Raw genomic sequence first — 21,466 nt, 5'->3', positions numbered from 1 at the left:
TGGGTTAAACAAATTTGCAATCGTCTCACTAAAATGGACCCTAATTTAACTGAATCAACGAATTTCAAAGATACAAAAAGAAGGAAAATCGGCAGATCTTTTAGTCTCATTCTCTTATTCTCTCTCTTTCTCTTCGAACCCCAGAGCCACAAAATTTGGTCAGTCATTATTCTTGGTTTATGATATATCATTCTGCCTACAGTTCATGAATTAATTATTTGTAATCATTCACTTAAGATAAAGTTTTGCAAAATCACCACCCTGAAAGCAAAAACTGAGACACATACAACAATCCCTGCAGAATGATATGATTGTTACCTCATCTCCACTCCCATCTACCTCCAACACAAGAACTACTTTTCTGAACTTCTTAATCAACATCTTCTAGTTTTCTATTTTCCCTTATAATGCTTTAAAATAATCTCAATAATTTGTCTGCATACTTGTTTATGCTCCAGAACATAATCTCTTTATAAACAGGAAATGTGTCAATCTTGTTGACTCTTGATTCATTATCACCTAGAGCAATACCAGGTACATCACAGGAATTTAAAATATTTTTTTGTTAAATATATGATGAATAAATGTTATTTATTTTTTTAATTCCCAGCATTCAACACTATGCTTATTAGACACACTGTGAATGTTTGCTAAAATAAACATATGCATATGCTTAAATCATGCTTCTGTATCCCATAGTAAATTAAAAGTTCTACACTGCAATGAGCAAATGCTGTATTTTTTTATTACTGAATAATATTGCCTAAAGCAATCGTATACACAGAGTATAATGAAAATAATAGAAAGGAAAATGGCTTATTTTAAAAATAAGCCACTTTAAAAACATCAAATATTTAAAAAATATACACAAAGAATCAGCCTATTCAGAGCATTGCTTATAGATATATTTCATTGTAAATTTCTCTTTCCTTTCCACTTTCTAGTAAGAGGCAATTAGATCTCTCCATCTTCCTAATCCTCTTCTAAAGCAAGTGGCACAGCTGGTATAACTGCACAAAAACATAAAGTAACTTTCATTCTGTTACTGAGCTTTGTTGTGTACAAATGTGCTATACAACTGCTCCTTAACTAGCCTATGCAGAAGTCATTTTTATCCAGTTAGTTCTTGGGTACTTATTTCTTCTGAATCTAAAATGAACATATGCTATTCATATTTTACAGATAAAATCTCTAGGAAATGTCTAATGATACACATAATATTGTCTTCTCTTAGAAGGGATCCATATAACTTGACATTTTGGACTAGTTAAGAATAGTCCAAAATAGATACAGGCTTTTTTAATTAAAAAAACTTACTTTGTCCTGTGAGTGAAGGAAAAAAGTAATCTCAGTAGCTTGCAATGTAAGCTAATACTTGCAGTAGCTTCAGAACATGAGGCATGCCAAAGGCTAAGTACTAGGCTTCGAGGAGGTTTTAGGAAGTCTATGCTATCCATAGAGAAGGATTATAATAAAGCTGTTAATTGTTCGGATTCTACAGTCAGCAGATGGGAGTTCAACTCCAGGACCCAGCTTGATCCTATAATCCATTGATCCCATGACATTTTCTCTGCCAATACTCTCGATTTTACATTACCCTTATTACCCACCTTAAGTCGATCATTACCATCATTCTCTTACAACTGCCTTGCTGCTTTCTTGGTTTATGATACTAGCCCAGCAAACTCCATCCTGTTTTAAAGCCAATTGTCTGTCTATTACACAGATTCACAACCAATCCTTGCTTTAGAAAAGCACACAACTGCTAACTTCATCTCATTTTAAATACATCCCTTCTCTGCTCAAGTGTGACCCTGGTGTTGACCAGGAATCTCACCTCCTTTCTATAGTCCACTCTCTCTTACATTTTCCCAATTCAGCTCCAACACACTTATCCTTACCCTCATCATCAACAAATCTCCTTGCTTTCTATTTTGCAGAGAAAAGTAGAAGCAAATGGAAGGTTATTTTCACAGCTCCACATATATCTATATCCCACAGATATAATGAAAAATACTACTGTAAGTTTACTAGGAATAATTATTTTCTTATGGTGATTATTCCATTGACTTATAATTCACTTAGGTTTATTAGCATTAGTTTGTTTTCAATATTTAGAAACTTCAAAATTCTGTGAGTTTTTTTAAAATAAGATTTTTATTTTGAGATACAGTAATTATGGATTCACATGCAGTTTTAAGAAATGCTACAGAGAGTTCCCATGGACTTATTACCTAGTTTCCCACAACGGAAACAGCTTGCAAATCTGTACTACAATTTCACAGTCAGAACATGGATAAACACAGTCAAAATTCAGAATAATTCCATGACCAATCCCTTGTTTTGCTCTCTTATAACCACACACCCTTCCCTGATCCCTGGCAACCACCAATCTAGTCTACATTTCACTTATCATAATTTCCTGGTGATTCATTCAATTTATGAGTTCATGACAATGTGTGTCTTTTCAGTGCTGAGTAAAATTACTTGGTATATATGTACCAGAGTTTATCAACTATTAATTGCATTATTTTAGCATGAAAATATCCAGAATGATATAAAAAACTGATAACTGCTAGATTTTAATATACTTTTTAAAGGAGGAAATAGATTTTTTAAATAAACTTTTAAAAATTTAGAACAGTTTAGATTTATGGAAAGCTTAAGAATACATAGAATGACTATATATGACACATTTAGTCTCCCCTATTATTAACATTTTACATTAATCAATATGGTACATCTGTTACAACTAAGAAACCAAGCAATCTGTTATTATTATCTATTAATAAAATGCATGCTTTGTTCAGATTTCTGTAGCTTTTATCTCATGTTCTTTGCAGTTCCAGGATTCCATCCAAGGTGCCACATTACATTTTGTTGTGATATCTCCTGAGGATTCACTAGACGGTGATGGTGTCTCAGACTTTCCTTGTTTCGATGTTATTGAAAGTTTTGAGGAGTACTGGTCAGTTATTTTGTAGAATGTCCCTCAATTGATATTTGCCTTACACTTTTCTCATGATTACACTGCAGCTATGGGTTTTTAGGAAGAAGACCACAGAGGCAAAGTACCATTGTCACCACATCATATCTAGGGTACATGCACTCACTATGATTTACCACCATTGATGCTAACCTTGATCACCTGGCTGAGAGGATGCTCCACCATAAAATGACTAAGTCACTAAACCCCTTTCCCCAATTAATGACGTACTCTTTGGAAAGAAGTCACTAGCAGCTTCCACTTAAAGGGTGAGGAGTGAAGGTCCACCTACTTGAGGGGGAACTATCTACATAAATGGTTTTAATTCTACATGATTTGTCTTTTTTCCTCTATTTACATTTTTCTCATTTTGAGATATACCTGTCTCTGGGGTTAATTTAATTTGCAAAGAAAATCATTTACAAGTCCATCTGTTTCCCCCATCCATTCATCCTCCCTAGGAATCATTTATTGCCCCTAAAAAGAATTACCTATATTCCTCATCCCCCCCAAAAGGAGTGTGTATAAATTACTGGATCCCATTGGGATATTGAGTAATCATTCTGTGATTCCTCCTGGGTGCAGGGTAAATAAACCACTTTCTCTTATTAATCTGCCTTAATTGTGAGCTGATTTTTCAGCAAACTTTTGGGGGAAAAGGGTATTTCCCCTCACCCCTACAGCAATATAGATCTTTTGTCTTTCCATTTAAACTTTAGAATCAGTAAGTCAATAAATACAAAATAGCTTGCTGGGATTTTGATTGAGATCATATTAAATCTATAGATAAGGTTAGAAATAATTGAAATATTAATGATATTGAGTTTTCCAATTCATGAACATAAATTATCTCTCCATTTATTTAGATCCCCTTTGATTTATTCTTTACTCTCTTACAGTTATTCCCATATGGATCCTGTACGTATATTATTAATATAAGAATTATACTTAAATATCAAATTGCATGTACTATAGTAAATATTTTTAAATAATTTTAAAATTCTATAGTATTTTTAAATAATATCAAATTCCAAATTTTTATTGCTAACATATATACAAGCAATTTATTTTTATCTAAGATCCTTGTATCTTGTGATGTTGTACTTGACTAATAGCTTCAGACTTTCTTTCTGTGTGCAAGAGGTGTGGTTCTTTGGGATTTTCTACATAGAATATCATGTCATTTGTGAATAAAATGTTTTATTTCTCTTTTTTCAGTCTGTACACTTTTTACATCTTTTTCTTATTAGAAAAGACATACTTGCTTTGCTCACAATAAAGTATTTAGTCTCTCACCATGAAGTCTGATGTTAGTTGGAGGATTTATATATATATATATGTATGTGTATATACATATACACATATATATGTATATATATGATTTATTAGATTAAGGAAGTTCTTTTCTATTTTTGGATGAGTTTTTGTCATAAATGGGTTTAAAATTTTGTCACGTTTTTTCTGAATCAGTTATTATGATGATTTTCTTTTCTTATTCACTCTATTAGTGTGATGAAATGTATTGACTGATCTTTGAATGTTAAACCAACCTTGCATTCCTTGTGTGAACCCTATGTGGCTATCATGCATTTAACTTTATATATATTACCAAATTGTTTTTCAATATTTGCTAAATATCTTTGCAATTATGGTCAAGATACATATTAACGTATAGTTTTCTTTTGTAAAGTGTTTGTGTGGTTTTCTTACTATGGCAATTTTGGCCTCATAAAATTAATTGGGAAATGTTCCTTCTACTTTCTATTATCTGGAATATGTTGTGGAGAATTGGTATTTGTTCATCCTTAAAATTTTGATAAAATTCACCATCCAGGACTGGTGCTTTCTTGTTTGAAAGATTAATTATTGATTACAATTATTTAATAGATATAGGCTATTCAGGTTACCTATTTTTCCTTGAATTATTATTGGTAGCTTGTATTTTTTAAAGAACTAGTCCATTTCATCTAAATTATCAAATTTGTAGGTATAGAGTTGTCTGTATTATTCCCCTATTATCATCTTAATGTCTATGGGATCATTAGGGATATTTCCTCTTTCATTTCTGATATTGGTAATCTGTGCATTCTTTCTTTGTACTTGATTAGCTTGATATAGGTTTATCAATTTTATTGATCTTTTCAGGGAACCAGCTTTTGGTTTAGTGGACTTTATTATTTTCCTGTTTTAAACTTTGTCTATGTCTGCTCCAATTTTATTATTTCTTCTTGCATTATTTCCTTTCTTTCTCTCTTTTTCTGAGGTAGAAGCTTAAGTTAATAAACTTAGCTCTTTATTTTATAACATAATAACTTAGTGATATAAATATCCTTCTAATCACTGTTTTAGCTGTATCACAAAAATGTTAAAGTTCTATCTTCATAGTGATTTCATTCAAAATATTTAAAATTACTTTCGAGACTTCTTAGAGCCATAGCTATTTAGAAATGTTTTATTTAATGTCTAACAATTTGAGGATTTTCCAGCTTTCTGTTATTAATTTCTAGTTTAATTCAACTTTACTTTGAAAATATACTTTGGGTGATTTCTAGTCTTTTAATTTTGTCAAGCTATGTTTCACTGTAAAGAATATAGTCTTTCTTGGTAAATATTTCTTGTGATTTTTACAAGAACATGGGTTCAGCTATTGTTGGATTCAGTATTCTATCAATATCAATTAAATAAGGTGAGTAGTAGTGCCATTACTGATTTCTGCCTGCTTGCTCTATTCATTACTGACAAAGTGAAGTGGAAATATCCAACTTGAATAGCCTATTTGTCTATTTTTCTTATCCTCTGGTGAGCCACAAGGAAAGCTTAGTGGATACCTGAAAGGAAGACCCAGGAAAGTGTGGGGGCTCCCTTAAGACTGTGACATACAGATTTTCTCATCCTCCTGGTCTCATGTTAAGTCCACTATCAGATTCCAGCAATTCATCAAAAGCACCAGTAAGTGATTTTGTTGTTGTTGTTTTTGTTACCAATTTGTGTCTCCAGCATCTTCTGCTCTAAATAAGCAGTTTTAAGTTTCTGCGTCTCTCCTTGTCTTTTACCAGATTTTCTGTTGGTAGTTTACTCTTAGATTTCAGTTCTCTGTAGGTTCCAAAAGTAATTGATTTTTAGGTTTTCCAGTCTTTCTTTCTTGTAAAGAAGTGAGTGATGACTTCCAATCTTTTATATTAATTAATTAGATCTGAAACCATAAGTTTTCTAATTATACTTTTACATATGGACTTCCAAATAGTTTTAGTATTGTACAAAGTATCTGTATTACTTAAAAAATGTCCAATTATGTTTTCCTTATTATCCTACAAGTACCATTGTGCTTCCCTACAGCAAGTTTATACAGAAAGACCCAAAACAATGCATTGATATGAGACTTAATATTTATTATTTATGGATGAAAATAATGTCAAATATTTCCTTTTATAATTATAAAATTTTATAATTGAAAAGTAACTCAAAGGTAATCTAATCTAATCTAACCATGTTGTTTTATAAATAAATAAACTTTAACCCCCAAATAAAATGTTTGTATCTTTAGTATAATCTGTAGTATCTTGGAAAGTAATCTATTTAACTGATTATGGTGATAAATTATTTTACATAGCTCCACGCAATAAATAGATATTTATTATCCAATGTATCTACACCATGAAACCCAATCAGTACAATTTAAATTCTGTGGACAAAACCTTTTATACTTTCTAGATATTGTCATTATTATGACGCATGTTTCTCAAGCAGCATTTCAAGTAGTATAATTAATCAGAAATCATACACACATAAAATAATTAACAATGAAAGCCTTAGCACTCTTAAGTAACCATGTGGGGAAATCATAGGAAATTTTAGAACGTTTTAGGTTCCGAAATCCTGTTGTAGTTGATTTCCAGCTGTGCCATGCAAGTGCATGCTTTTCATAGTGAGTTGTACACAGCAGGAAAGCTAGCCAAGGAAGGATTTAATAAGCAAAAATGGCCTCGCATTTAAGGAGGCTATGTTCTGCCAGCGTTACAACAATCGCTGCTTACACCGTAGGTTTTCTGTTTGTTTTTAGATTTTTAAACATTTGTTAAATGACAACTGAGATATTAATGACTGATTTTTGATCAATCAGAAAGCACACAGCTTTAGCCTTTAAACCAAGCTTTAGCCTTTAAACCAACCACAGTCTCCAGCCCTTTGCCTACCCTGAGAGTAGTGATTGACATTCACATTATTGTAAACTGTGTACACAGTAACAAATGGTTTTGAATATTAGCAGTTTTGTTTCTTGCTCTGCTGAGTGGTTTATTTTATAATTACAAATACAGACCTTTCTTTCATCTATTCTCTAACATATTTGAAAGGATCTTTATATAAAAAGAGAAAAATAACTAACATCTCTATGCCTACAAAATACATTTAAAAATTTCTAAATTTGACACATTTTATATTATAAATAATAAAACATTCTGTAGCTTTGGAGAAATCTAAAAATCTGCTATTTGAAAAATCTAGAAAAATCTATTTTAAAAAACATAATACAGAGTAAATTAAGAGAAAAATATACATGAAATGTCAAAATCATATACAATTCATTTTTTAAAAAAAGGAGAAAGAAACATCAATAAGAACTCTATATCCATGCTGAACTTTGAAAGAAGACTATGGAATTCTGAGCTAAAGAACATGAACTCTGGGATCCAATTAGGGAACAATGAAAAACAATCAAAGTTATGAATTATGCATGTAAAATTTCAAAGTTTTTGTATAAACAAAGAAATAAATACGAATATTAGTGTCTTGAATATTAGAAAGAAATTTTAAACTATTTTATTCCAACTGCAAATCTAGTTAATTTATTGCTGTGATATCTCTGCCAGTTGAAGGTCCAGACTCTCTATATAAATTACTTCTTTAATGGGACTCTCGCTATTAATTAATCAAGACAATATAGAGTCTCAAATATCATGCTGAAATTCCAGTGTATTTTGACTCTATCAAATAGTCTTTGAGATCTTTGGGTTTATCTTTAAATTTTAAGGAAATTTTGTATTATACCACAGAATGTATTCATATTTGGTTTTGTACCAATCTCTTTTATGAGACTCACCTGTAAAATTACAAAATAAAAACTGCATTGAAAAGAACCAGCCCACATTATTATACTAGCTCACAGTGTCTTCCAGGCTTCCATTGTCCCTTGCTGATTATATGTAAGCAATAAACCCACTTCGTGAAACTTGTGTACATGGTTGTTCTGCCTTACTAGATTCAGACCAGGGTGTAGCCAGCGCACTGTAAACCTGCTTCACCAATAGTATGCACCCACTTTATACATAGAAACAGACCAACTATCAGATGTAGATTAACTAACAGAGTCATAACAAACCTTTAATTATTTAATGTCTAGTGAATGATATAAATTTGGAAATTGAAAAACAATAACAAGAAAAAATAAGATACAGTAAATCTTAAGGAGAGTTTCGGAGAAGTCACGAAGGATAATCAATTTCAAAATAATATTATCCTGGTAATCTGAGAGAACAGTATGAGTTTGTTGTAGTGCTGCAACTCTCTTAGTAATAACATTTTTGTGCGTGTTTCATGCTGAGGGAATCTTTCAGCAAATGATCCAATATATTTTTTCTAAGCCTATTTTCTTGGATTTAAAAGATAGCCTCAAAAAAAATTGTTATAATCTAAACTTGGGCTTGAAAATAAAAATGTACATATCATGACAATTTTCTCAATTCTGGGATGCTGGCATAGCCTCAGTAACAAATGGAGATTTAAAGGTGCAATTGGGGCCATTGGTGTCCATCAACATTAAAGGAAGAAGGGAGATTCTAAGTGCTCCTTCAGGTGTGAAGATGATTCGATTTGTTATCTCTGGAGGTGGTATCTGCCAAGAGAGAAAAATGAATTCCATTTCACATGTTAGCTAACTTTCAACGTTGAGAGAACTAAGTTATAGGAGGAAGTTTAGATATCGTAGTTTGGGAATTGATTAAGAATAAACAACTAAACATATAATCTAGAGGAATTATGATAGATTATACATATCGAGGTGGGTGAAAATCAAGGAATATAAATAATGACACTAATGAAGGCAATAAATTTTCAGACTTAAGTTTTCTACACCCTCATTTAATATCTTACATTTCCTGCAAGGTATCTTGATCCCTTGATGTGTTTTCCACAATAGCCAGCAGGTGCATTGACTTCTGTGGCCCACTTGAGTACTGTGTTGGCATTGACCTCAGGATGTTGCTCATGGCCCTGGACCTGATGCTGCATCCAGGCCTGGCCCGTTTCCTAAACCTCCCTCCTCAGAGTCAACACAAGGGCTGTCACACCACTTAAGACTGCTTCTCTTTTAGCCCCTTGACTTTATGTATCTGTTTTAACAAATACACCAACTGCAAGCCAAAATAATTTTTGTAAGGTTAAAATTAAAAGTGAGGAGGGGAGCCTAGTTTCCTCATCTGCATAAGGTAAAATTCTTATACTGAATATTCCTGTCAAGTGAGGAAAAAACTTTTTAAAAAACTTAGATATAGCATCATTCATATGGTATAAAAGGAATATTTTATAAGCAAAACCTATAAGGACTTAATTCATTAACCAAAAAAACCACCTCAAATACTGATTGTTAACTTTAGTAAAATAAGTCTGCTAAGACAATATCCAATATGATGTCCAATTGTTTTTTCTTCTCTCCCTGACAAAGTCTGCAAGGGCAACTCTTTCGGGAAATTCTGGCATCCTTTTTTGACCATCTGATGTGACAGGAACTCAGGACTTCCCTTTGTCAGAGATTCCTGTGGGCTGAGTTGCAAGGAAAGCTCATGGAAGTGCAGGAATGGTGGGCAAATCTCAAACTGTATTACCACCACTTACTTACATTTCCCAAAAGCAACTCACCTTTAAAATGAAGTAATCTTATTTCCTCCTATTCTGCATGGGAGACCTTTGATGTGATATGTTTCAAAAAAAAATAATACATAGTTTAGAGCCCCATGACAAAATGAGGGCTTTGGTGGCAGACATGGAAGACAGATCCAAGGAGAAATACAGTCCAGATATTGACAATGAAGAAGTTGTCTTTCATAGTCTTTTCCTTTTGAAATAGCATCTAAGTGATTACATAAAAACCTATATCATAAGACTAATGAAGGTGCTTCAGTAAATTTAGGAAACAACAAATACATAAAAGATTATCAGCACCAAATTGAATTTCCATATTATTGAGCTAATTATACAAAAAGAAAATTTATAAATGATGACTGGCATCCCTTTCCCTAAATCTGTGTGCCTCCAAAGTTACATGGGTGATAAATATATTACATTAACCCTAACCTTTTCATAAATAAAATACATCTCAAATATGTCATAAATTGCTATGTTTAACTTAGTTTTTTAAACTTTAAATCAATGTAGTATTTCCCCTTGATCCATATACTGCTAAATAAAAAGGAAGTATTCACATTAGAAAGTGAAGAAATTTCCTCATAGAATACTCAACAATAGAATACAAAAATGTTGATACTCCACTCCTTTTTTATTACTTAATAGCTAATAAAAGGATGTTTTAACTTAGATTTTGAATCTTCAAAAAACACTAAACACTGATTGAGATGCAACACAAATGTTCTAATTATATAGCACAAAGTCTCTGAATAGAAACGTATGTTTATATGAAAACAAAACTTTACCTGATCTAAAAACGTAAGGTTAACATTGCCCCCTTCCGGCTTCTTATTCAAATGAAAATGCCGACTACTGCCTCTATGTCAAAAAGCACATTCCATGCCATAAAGCAATAAGTATGAGACCGAGAAACAATCTATAATGCTATATGCAAAAAGGAATAGGTAAGGATATACAGCACCCATGAGAGCTGACGAGTCAGAGTTAGAGAGATCTCTACTAGTGTTTGGCTCGCATGGACACGTTAATGAAGGCCTAATATTGAACAAGAATATACAATAAGATCGTTAACATGTAATTTCATTTTTTAGCTATTTCCTCTTTCTCTTCCTCTCTCATAGCCCTTCTCCCTTCCATAAACACACACCTTCTCAATAAACTCAAGAAATGAGTGAGTTTAACCATGTCCACTGGAAAACTAAACTCTCATCTTGCAGATCAGAAGGAAGAGCTTCCAGAGATGGTCTACCACTACTCCCTAGAAACATCACCCAAGTGCAGTGTGTGTGAAGGTGAACCCAAAGGTCATGGCATAAATTCATCTCTGTGTGAGCAGAGACCTGATGCCATAATGTTACCCTTCCATGTGCCCTTCAAAGCAGTAGAACACACACACACGCACACACACACCCCTTTTGGTAAATCTTACAAACAAACACTGCTATCCCTTAATTCCTGAAAAGGAAGTCAGAATTGTTCTTTCTGTATCCTTAAATTCTAAAAAAAGCAAAGAGGAAAACTAATTCTAGGTTCATTGTTAAATACTGAAACTAGATCTAGTAGGGCTGAGGCATAGCAAGAAAAATACATCAATCTAGTTCTTATCCGTATTGTAAGATACATAGATTCAATCTGAACACTTTTTTATATGTGTGTCTTATTTATTGCTACTCTAGAGACTTGGAACAGCACAAGTTTTGCCACTTGAGAGTCTCTCTCCACCCCAAGGGAGAGAAGTTGCTGCAGAATTGTATTTAGGATTATTTCCTGTAGCAACTACATAATTATCCGAAGGTGGCTCCTATCCTAGAATACCACTCGTGAGCCTTTTTGAACGTCATGAAAACATCACGTCCTGTGCAATATGAGCTTAATTCTTAAATTTGGTTCTCAAAATATTCATCAGGGAGATATTCAGAAATTAGTGAGTCTCTCTCTCTCTCTCATTACTTATTTTAAGTAAAAGAACCTTGACACCATTACTCCCAGAAAACGGATAGAAACCATGCGACTTTAGGAAAGATGAATTTGTTGCAACAAGATTCTACAGGAAATAACTTAGATTATTGATGATACACTGTAGAAAGCTCATTCTCCATTTCTATCTCTTTAAGGAATTCACATAATAAAAAGTATTGTGTGTACATTCAAATCATACGTTACTAGAATATATATTCTACTTTACAGTTCACATACACTTAACCATCATAACTGGTATTGTCCTTTTAAGTCTGATATAATGCACAGCCTGGGCCATGAAGATATAAGGAGCTCCCAGCACATAAAATTTATGTTTACTTTGCAGTTGTGAGGGGAAGGGAGCAGTGCCAGACTCCACTTGTGCCTAGCAGCATTCCACATTATCAGTCTTGACAGTACGCGCTTTCTATGATTTCCTGGTATGTGCTTCATGAACAGCTCAGCATGAGAGTTCTCGGGACTCTTAAGGCACATTTGGAATCCCCTAACCCGGTGGACATAAACAGCACTCATCCTGCAAACTTTAGGGTAAGGAGAGAAATAATAAAAGCAAAAAATAGTTATTGTTTAGAATACGTACGCAACTTTGAAAAACAGACTTCTCTTTTTTAATACCTGATAAATTTAGCTTAAGGGGTTCAACATCACTGTACGCTCATGGTATAAAGCTCAGGAATATATCACTTAGAGTGATACCTAATGTGCAAATGCAAGCTTTTTTTTTTTTTTTAAGAGTTTACTGATAAGGTGTTTAGTCTGAAGAGCAGTAAATCTAGCCTGCATGTAGAATGACAGATAATAATGAGCTTTCAGGAATTCTAGAGAGTTTGCTGAATAAGGAATTATTTGTAGTCTCTTGTCATCCTCTGTCTGTACAGCCATATTCAAAAGTATAAGAAAGAAAAAAAGAAGGCAACCGAATGGCCTCCGTTTCATGACCTCGGAGCAATAGAAACAGTTACAGCTTTAGGGTGGGGGGGCGGTGGAAACAGCAGAGTGTGTCGTCAATCACATTTTTCTGAACAAAAAGATTTGTGAATTAAATAGATTAGAATATTCTGCTTGCTTGCTGCTATGAAAATGCATTTTCCTATACAATGTCTTGGGTAAGAAAATAGGTAGAAGGATGCAGAAGCTATAAATTCTGCATTTCTCTTCACCCAGCAGAGACAACGCAATACCTAATTGCGACGTGATTTCAATTTCTATATGAGAGCTTCGGTTTTCTGTATTTAATTTCTTCTGCCATAAAGCAATCAGAAATACTGTTTAACTTCTGTAATGACCAATGAAGTGTGTGATCTTATCAGCTTTTGTTCACATAATAGTTAAGAAAATAGAACATACGCAAAAAACCTGCTGACTTAGGTATAACAGCTACTACATGTTTATGACAGTTATTCATTTATTGTTTTTCAAACATTTCTTCTAAAATATTCATAAACAAAACTAGTTTACAACTTATCATTTTCTATAGAGCCCCAAGGAAAAAAAAAAGAATACTTTGAGTATTGAAAGTCTTTAAAGCCCTGAAAAATATAAATATAAATATAAAATAAAATGGTAATATCTCAATTTTATTTCTTATAGATGTGGTCTAAGAATAAACATTACTCGCTATATGTGATATTCTAAAGAGCTAAAGGTGTAGTTTGCTGGGGATAAATCAACTTGTACCCTCTAAAACTTACAGCTTTAGAGAATTCTGGGATGCCCAAATGGGAGAGTGGGATCAGGTACATTATTGGGTACATTCTGATTTTTGTAAATTTGTAGTCCCTCCTCACTCATTTTCTCTATTATTTGAATGCATTTAAATTCACACAGTTCAAAGTTTGAGCAAAGATGAGACACTATGCATATTTAAAGAGAAAATCACAGAATATGCTGAAGACCCTTGTTCCCTGATCCTAGTGCCATCACAAGAGGGCATTGCATGAGATTAACAGAATTGACAACTAACTAGCAGTCAGAAAATCTGGAATCTATCATGAATTCTAGTGAGCCATCTAATGGTCTTGGTCAAATACCTCGATCTTGGTTTTATCGCTTAGTCCATAGTGGATAAATTAGACAGCTTAATTTTTGAATTTCTAATCATTTTTTTTTGGTATCCACACACATTTTAATTCCTTGATAATAGGAATCATCTCTTTTTTGCAGGAAGAAACCATTCTTCCCCTATCCTCATTTCATGTGGTTTGGCCAGAGGCAGTGCTGGCACCTTCCAATCCTCCCAGCGCATGTGACCCAAATTAGCCCAGTAAGAGTCAATCTCAAGAATTTTGCTAACACTATTTAATATACTACTTAGTTTCTGTAGGTTGTTAGATTATAGAGTGTTAAAACAAAACTTTTGAAACAATATCTAACATAACCTGGAGTGAGCGAACATGAACAGAAGACAAAAAAGAAAAGCAGAGCTACAAAATGAAAAGAGAGAATGTTTGGCTACTCTTATTTCAGTCAGTCTGAATCCAGACTGACTGAAGCTAGCTAGACCATTACTATGAGCTCTGTAGCTAACATGAATCTCAAAATTCCAATTTAAAAATGAAATTTAAGTTAGTATTTTATTATTTATTATTTCTATCAGTAATCATCCTAAATAAAATAATCAAGAGAAGTACAAACATAGGAATTATATTATTCATATAAATCAATTCCATTTCTATACTTCGTTTAGTTCTTTGACAAAAACATACCACTACTAACTTGTTATTCACATATTTCATCAAAGGGCTATATGATAAACATGAAGTTATGTCCATATTCTAAATATATATATGTTAAATTGATTTTATTTGTACATATTTATGTCTGATCTTGTAATAAGTCACCTTATCTAAATCATCCCACACTATTTAAATAACCATTATCATACAAATGAGTTTTTTAATACCAGTTTTTCAGATAACTAAAAGGCTTAGCACTTTCCTCTTACTTTTTAATTTACCTTGTAAATTAACTCATATGCAAATTATTCTCACTTATCAATATTTGGTCTAATTCTTTGTTGGAGATCTTTTATGCATTCAATAAATTAGTCCTGTCTATCAATTTCTTTAAGTCTCAGTTCAAGATCTCTATCTCCCAAGAACTCACATTCATCAGAAAAACAAAGAATTGTGAACCATTCTTTCTTGTTTGTTTTGAATTGGATAAAAAGGTTTCTAAGATGAGGGGATAGAAGTTTAATGCACCAAAGGCATGAAAAGTAGGAGGTTTGGAGAGGTGGAAGTTTTAGAACAGTAAAAAGCATATAGGAATATCTGTAGAAAGTGAAGAAAATATTCAAAAAGAGGGAAAGATAAAAGAATGTCTCATTGACATTGAAGTATACATTTCAATTGTATACCCAAATATCTTTAAAATATCCTCATCATCTTTGTTACTTGGTTATCTAATTTGTGAGTAGAACATACTATAACAACTAAGCCCCATATATTCAGGAATCCCCTACGATGAGACATGGGTCTTCAAACAAGGGAAGCTACAAGATGTCCAACAATTGTGAGCATGGTCTGATGTAAAAAGATGAGTCAACATTAATTTGATCAGTCTAAATTATGTTTGGGCAATCTGAAAGAGAAACACTAAAAGTATAAGGATATAATTAAAAGAAGCTAAAATTAAAATATATCAGATAGATGCCATTAGCTAGAACTACGCAGCCATAAAAGAATTATCTTAATGGTAGAACAGAGGGCTTTGGCTCAAACCCTGAGGAAAGTCTTCCCTTCGTTCCATCTGAACCAGCCCATTATCCCCAACATTGGTGGGCACAGTAACAGAAGCAACAACAGCAACACAAGAAGCTCCATAGTAAATTCTATAAGTGCAAGATACTAGAAGTGACAAGCATTAAAACAGAACCATATCTTAACCATACAATCTCTATTCTTTAAGATGTTAACAGTAGAATGAATGGGTTTCTGTAACTTGCAACCAGAGGTGATGCTCACATATACCCACGTGATAAAAATTATTACTAGGCAGCAAAATTGGTTACATAATCACTGCTCTTGTTTACAAGTTTCTATGGTCATATAGCAAAACTGTTCAAACACTTGCCTCTCTTCTCAAAAAGCACAGGACAATTATAAGGGAAACTTTATCTGGGAGGGAATGCTAAATTCTGTTTTAATACTAGGATATAGATTTTTATCAGTGGACATTGCAAACCATGCACATAAATATACACTACATTTGATATAAAAATATTTTATACTCTCTGATGTGTCATCATCCCATATTATTTTTATGAGGCCCCACATAGAAATTCATATAAAGGAAACAATAATCTATCTATAAGAGCTTGTACATTCTTCTGTTCTGGTAAGGTAGAAGTTCTCTCTGTGAAGGATTCTGCTAAAAGAAATTATTATACTTTTATTGCTTATATGTCATATTCCTTCACTCTTTTGTGGTCTTGGTTTACTGAGTCTATATATGTATTTTTTTTTTTTTTTTGAGACAGAGTCTCGCTTTGTTGCCCTGGCTAGAGTGAGTGCCATGGCATCAGCCTAGCTCACAGCAACCTCAAACTCCTGGGCTCAAGCAATCCTTCTGCCTCAGCCTTCCGAGTAGCTGGGACCACAGGCATGCTCCACCATGCCCGGCTAATTTTTTCTATTTTAGTTGTCCAGATCATTTCTTTCTATTTTTAGTAGAGACGGGGTCTCGCTCTTGCTCAGGCTGGTCTCGAACTCCTGACCTTGAGCGATCCACCCGCCTGGGCCTCCCAGAGTGCTAGGATTACAGGCGTGAGCCACTGCGCCCGGCCTGAGTCTATATATTTTAATAACACCGTTTTAAGTATATCATATTTTATTTACTAAAGTACTCATTACTAAATTTATTACTTAAATCTAAATACATTTTAAATACAGATGAGCTATAAACAGATAATATTTGTTGATGCCAAATTACTACAGCCAGATACATACTGAATAGAATATTTTTTCCCTAGACAATATAGAAAATATTGCTACATTCTGTAGATTTCCTTCTTTACTTTTACTATATTAAAAGTAGTATTCCCATACTTCTTTTGGTTTATGTTTTAAATTACATCAAAGAAGATTTAGATAAATCCTGTTGTGTATAAACATAGGCATGAGTAAAATAATGTGATAATAGTCATTAGCATACTTGTTAAAACATGAAGTAAAACGCTGTGATTATTTTTCCAAGTTTTAATATCTCGTTTTGTCATCACAATCATATTAATAGTAAATACCATGCAATATGTCCCTCGGTTTTGGTATATTCCTCTTTCACTAAGTTTTGGGTAGGAAATAGGTTTATATATTCCACAAATATGTATGCAGATTTTCCCATGTCCTGGCACTTTGCTAGAGTAAGATAATGCTCCATCTAAACTGATGAACAGCTATGAAATTATCTATCTTTTAAGTTTAACTAGCACAGGAAAGAAAAATGTACTGATAATTGGGAAGACAAAATCATCACCCAATAGTGTAATTAATCGCATATTCAATTTTGGAAATTTTGAAGTTATTTGTGCTATAGCTTCCACAACAAAAACAATGGTAACATTTTCTCATACCCTGCACACTTTGCATCAATCTAATAAAAATGAAATGACAGGCCGGGCACAGTGGCTTATGCCTGTAATCCTAGCACTCCGGGAAGCCGAGGCAGGAGGATTGCTTGAGGTCAGGAGTTAGAGACCAGCCTGAGCAAGAGTGAGACCCTGTCTCTACTAAAAATAGAAAGAAATTAGCCAGACAACTAAAAATATATAGAAAAAATTAGCCAGGCATGGTGGCACATGCTTGTAGTCCCAGCTTCTTGGGAGGCTGAGGCAAAAGGATTGCTTGAGCCCAGGAGTTTGAGGTTGCTGTGAGCTAGGCTGATGACATGGCACTCTAGCCCGGGCAACAGAGCTAGACTCTGTTTCAAAATAAATAAATAAATAAATGACAAAGGCCTCTGAACAAGTTAAAATTTTATACATCCTCTCCTTGAAAGTGAAGTGCTGTATTTATATAGATTATTTGGAATTCTTTTGCATGGGAGACATGTCTCTTTTTCCTGATTTAATAATTTATTCAATCATTTACTTACATCAGTATGGACTTGTGGATATTTATTTTATACTTTGGGTTATAATCTAATACTATTGTCTTAGTCAGCTTGGGTTGCCATAACAAAATGTCATAGACTGGGTGGCTTACACAACAGAAACGTATTTTCTCACAGCTCTAGAGTCTGGGAAATCTAAGATCAGGATGCCAGCAGGGTCATTGTCTGGTGAGGGGTCTCTCTCAGGGTTGCAGATGGCTGCCTTTCCCCTTTTTCCTCACATGGCCTTACCTCTGTGCTCTTGAACAGAGAGGTAATTAATTAATATTATCTTAATAGAAAAAAAGGGAGAGAATATAATTAGGATTTTTTTTCCTATATCCTATCAACTAATTCTACAATGAATAATTTTATGATCTAAATAAAATTTATATCTTTGTCATGATATACTACAATTTTAAGATTATTATTAAGTCTGAATTCTGAATTATTATAACTGAATTCATTTTGATATTTTCAATAATTGAGCTTTTTAGTATGTCTCAGTTATGTTTAAAAGGTAGTGATTGTAACCCCCATGTTAAACAGAAACATCTAAAATAATTATATCATAGGTTCCTAAAAAAATTTTGTGAATGAGGAAAAAATACAGTGCCATTCACTTTGTTTTATTTTTCAACTGAACGTTTTCAGATACTAAATCACCACCATAAAAATGAAGCATCTCATTTTTTAAATCATCGTGTATATGTGAAAGGCTATTACACATATATCATCTTAAGATGGAAACATTTAAAATCATGTGACATTACTTTTCAAACTTAGTGAATGAAGAAAAATACAGTCTCTGTAAAATATCCAGTGGATAGATGTTGATATATTATAGTCACTGCCACCATCAATAATAAGCCAACAGCTGTCATGGGCCTCCTAAACCCTAGTGTGAACTGATGAACTAGATGAACCTGCAAAGCAAAATGCAAGGTGGAAGCTGTAGCCATTTATTTACTTTCATGACATTCGGTTTTTCATTAAATTTGATGCTCAGATTGAGACTTGTTCCAGTATACAGTGTTTGGCAATAAAGGGAGATTGAAGTTTGCACCGGATACTGGACACACACACACACACACACACACACACACAGTCTTAGAGAAACCAAATATTAATAATTTTGCCTATATTGAATTGCAAAATGAAAAGGAAGCCTATTCCCCCAAAAGAAAGCCAAAGTTCTGTAGGGCTCTAGACAAATCATTCTGTTCACCAAAGACATGGGTTGAAGAGAGCTTGCCCCACAGAAGTAATAAGAAAGCTTTCAAATAACACTTCATTGAGAAACAAGTGACAGTGCTTCCAAAACTTCTATGGGAAACACACAGCATATTTTCAAGCTCAGCCTCAAGATGCTGCACGGAGCCATGGCTTCACAGCACTGGCTTTGTAGATTGAAGTTTCCAAGTAGAGGACGGAAGAATATTGTTCTTACATATACTCACTCTGAACTCAAGAAGAGCCAAGCCATTTACTAAAATTCCATAAATAAAAGCTTTACAATTAAACTTAACTTAAAAAAATAATCTCTGAAGTCTATAGCTCTTGTTTGTCTGTATCAGTGTTTTACCCAATACTCAAACAAATTAATTGGCAAATTTATAAACAAATCTAATGAAGTTAGGTCAGGACATATTTTGTTGTCTCTTAGATTTTTGTCTGAGGTCCTAGCACGCAGCACAATGGGGAATGATTTTCCACACTTCTAGGCCCACCCTTAAAGCCTTATTATGAAGTATCAAAAAAAAAAAAAAAAAGTTCAGACACCACCATGCAAGATAAATAACAGAAAGGCAGAGATTTATTGAAGACAGAGAATAATTATTGAAGCAATTAGTGGCAGTAGAGAGAACTGAGACATACTCTCTCAAGCACGTCTAGCCCATTAAAATGAGCAACAAGGAAATTCCTTGGAGAGACTGGTGGTGATGGCGGAGTAGCGTTGGTTTCCAGAGGAGAGACCAAAACTTTGTTTCTAGCTGTATGTTTGCTAGTATGTAAAATATATCTGGTTCTGCTATGATATTATCACTGAGCATAATAAAAGAATATTTGGACAACTTTACATAGTGGTCAGGAGTTTTGGCAGGACATAAACACTTGGACTTGACTCTCCCCTGAATTCTCAGGGACGACAGCCGACTGTAGCTGCCTGTGAAGTAGGACAAGGAAAGAGGAGCGTGATGAGTGTGCTTCCAGGATTGGTTGGGGCAATGTTGTGTGAATTCCAGTGACTTTATACTCTCCAACATGTGCACTTACCTAATAGCTATTTGGCTCAGGATTTCTGCCCTCAGCTACAGATATTCTAGTAAAAATGCTGGAGTTATGGTGTTGGAGGACAGGAGTTTAGGAGGACATATAAGTCATTTAAATAGAATATTGCTTATAGCACATACGTGTTCAGTGCAGCAATCCTAAAAAGAAGGGCTTCAAACAATACACAAAAGAGCTTCATTCTAGAGATATCCGAGTTTGGTCATGCATCACACAGTGCCAGAGCAAGCAAAGAGAAATTTGACCTTTCTTCTAATTCACTCTTATTCTATCCTTTGCCCTGATTCCCTTCTCAAGGAGTCAGAAATAACAGAGAGAGTGGGAAGTAAGAATAATGAGAGGAGCAAAAGGCACAGATCATGCTCCCTCTCCGATTGCTGGTCTGAGAGTTCTAGGGGTGGCCTGAGTGACAAAGAGTGATGAGTTTGAATTGCATGAGAGGTTAACATTTTGATTCAAATTTGTTAGTTTTTTACAGCCGAAATGAAACTGCTCTAATAGCTGAAAATAAATAGAAAATTTAAGGAGTATGCTTGACATGTTGACAAAGAAGGATAAGGAATTTGGGAAAATGGGTTTAAGTGGTATAGAGGAAAAAAAATAAAGCTATTTCCGTATTGTTTCCTACTAAGCACAGCATAGTAGATATCTCATGATTGCTCAGGTTATAACATGGCTTTGAACCGATGATTTAGGTAAAGTGCTGTCAGTCCCATCCACAGACCAGAGCCAGTCACTGAGAACATTTTGCTTGTTTATCAGGACATAATAAGAATAAGATAAATCTAGCAAGTTTATTCACTTAATTTACTCAACCTAAGTGACAAGGCTTTTTTGTAAGATTATGTACTCCTTATTTTACATTTTAAATACTTTTTATGCTAAAAAATATGAGAGGGGATAGTGGCAATATTTTTCTTTTATTTATATTCTTCCTTGGACAAAATTAAAGTTTGTTAACCTCATGTCTGTAGCCATACTATTTCTTAGTATCCGTAGAGTCCATCAATTTAGGACATTTTATTTAATCTGAAATTATATAGGTAATCGTTTTGTTTTTTCTCTTCTGACTTCATTGCCTTAAAAACAACTTTTTAAAAAATTTTGATAGGGTTGTTTGATTTTTTCTTGTTGATTTTCCCGAGTTCTAAGTAGATTCTGGTTATCAGCCCTTTATCGGATTTGTAACATGCAAAAATT

Source organism: Propithecus coquereli, unplaced genomic scaffold, assembly GCF_000956105.1.
Source record: "Propithecus coquereli isolate 6110/MARCELLA unplaced genomic scaffold, Pcoq_1.0 Scaffold160, whole genome shotgun sequence".
Lineage (NCBI taxonomy): Eukaryota > Metazoa > Chordata > Mammalia > Primates > Indriidae > Propithecus > Propithecus coquereli.
Note: the sequence above shows the minus strand (reverse complement) of the source record.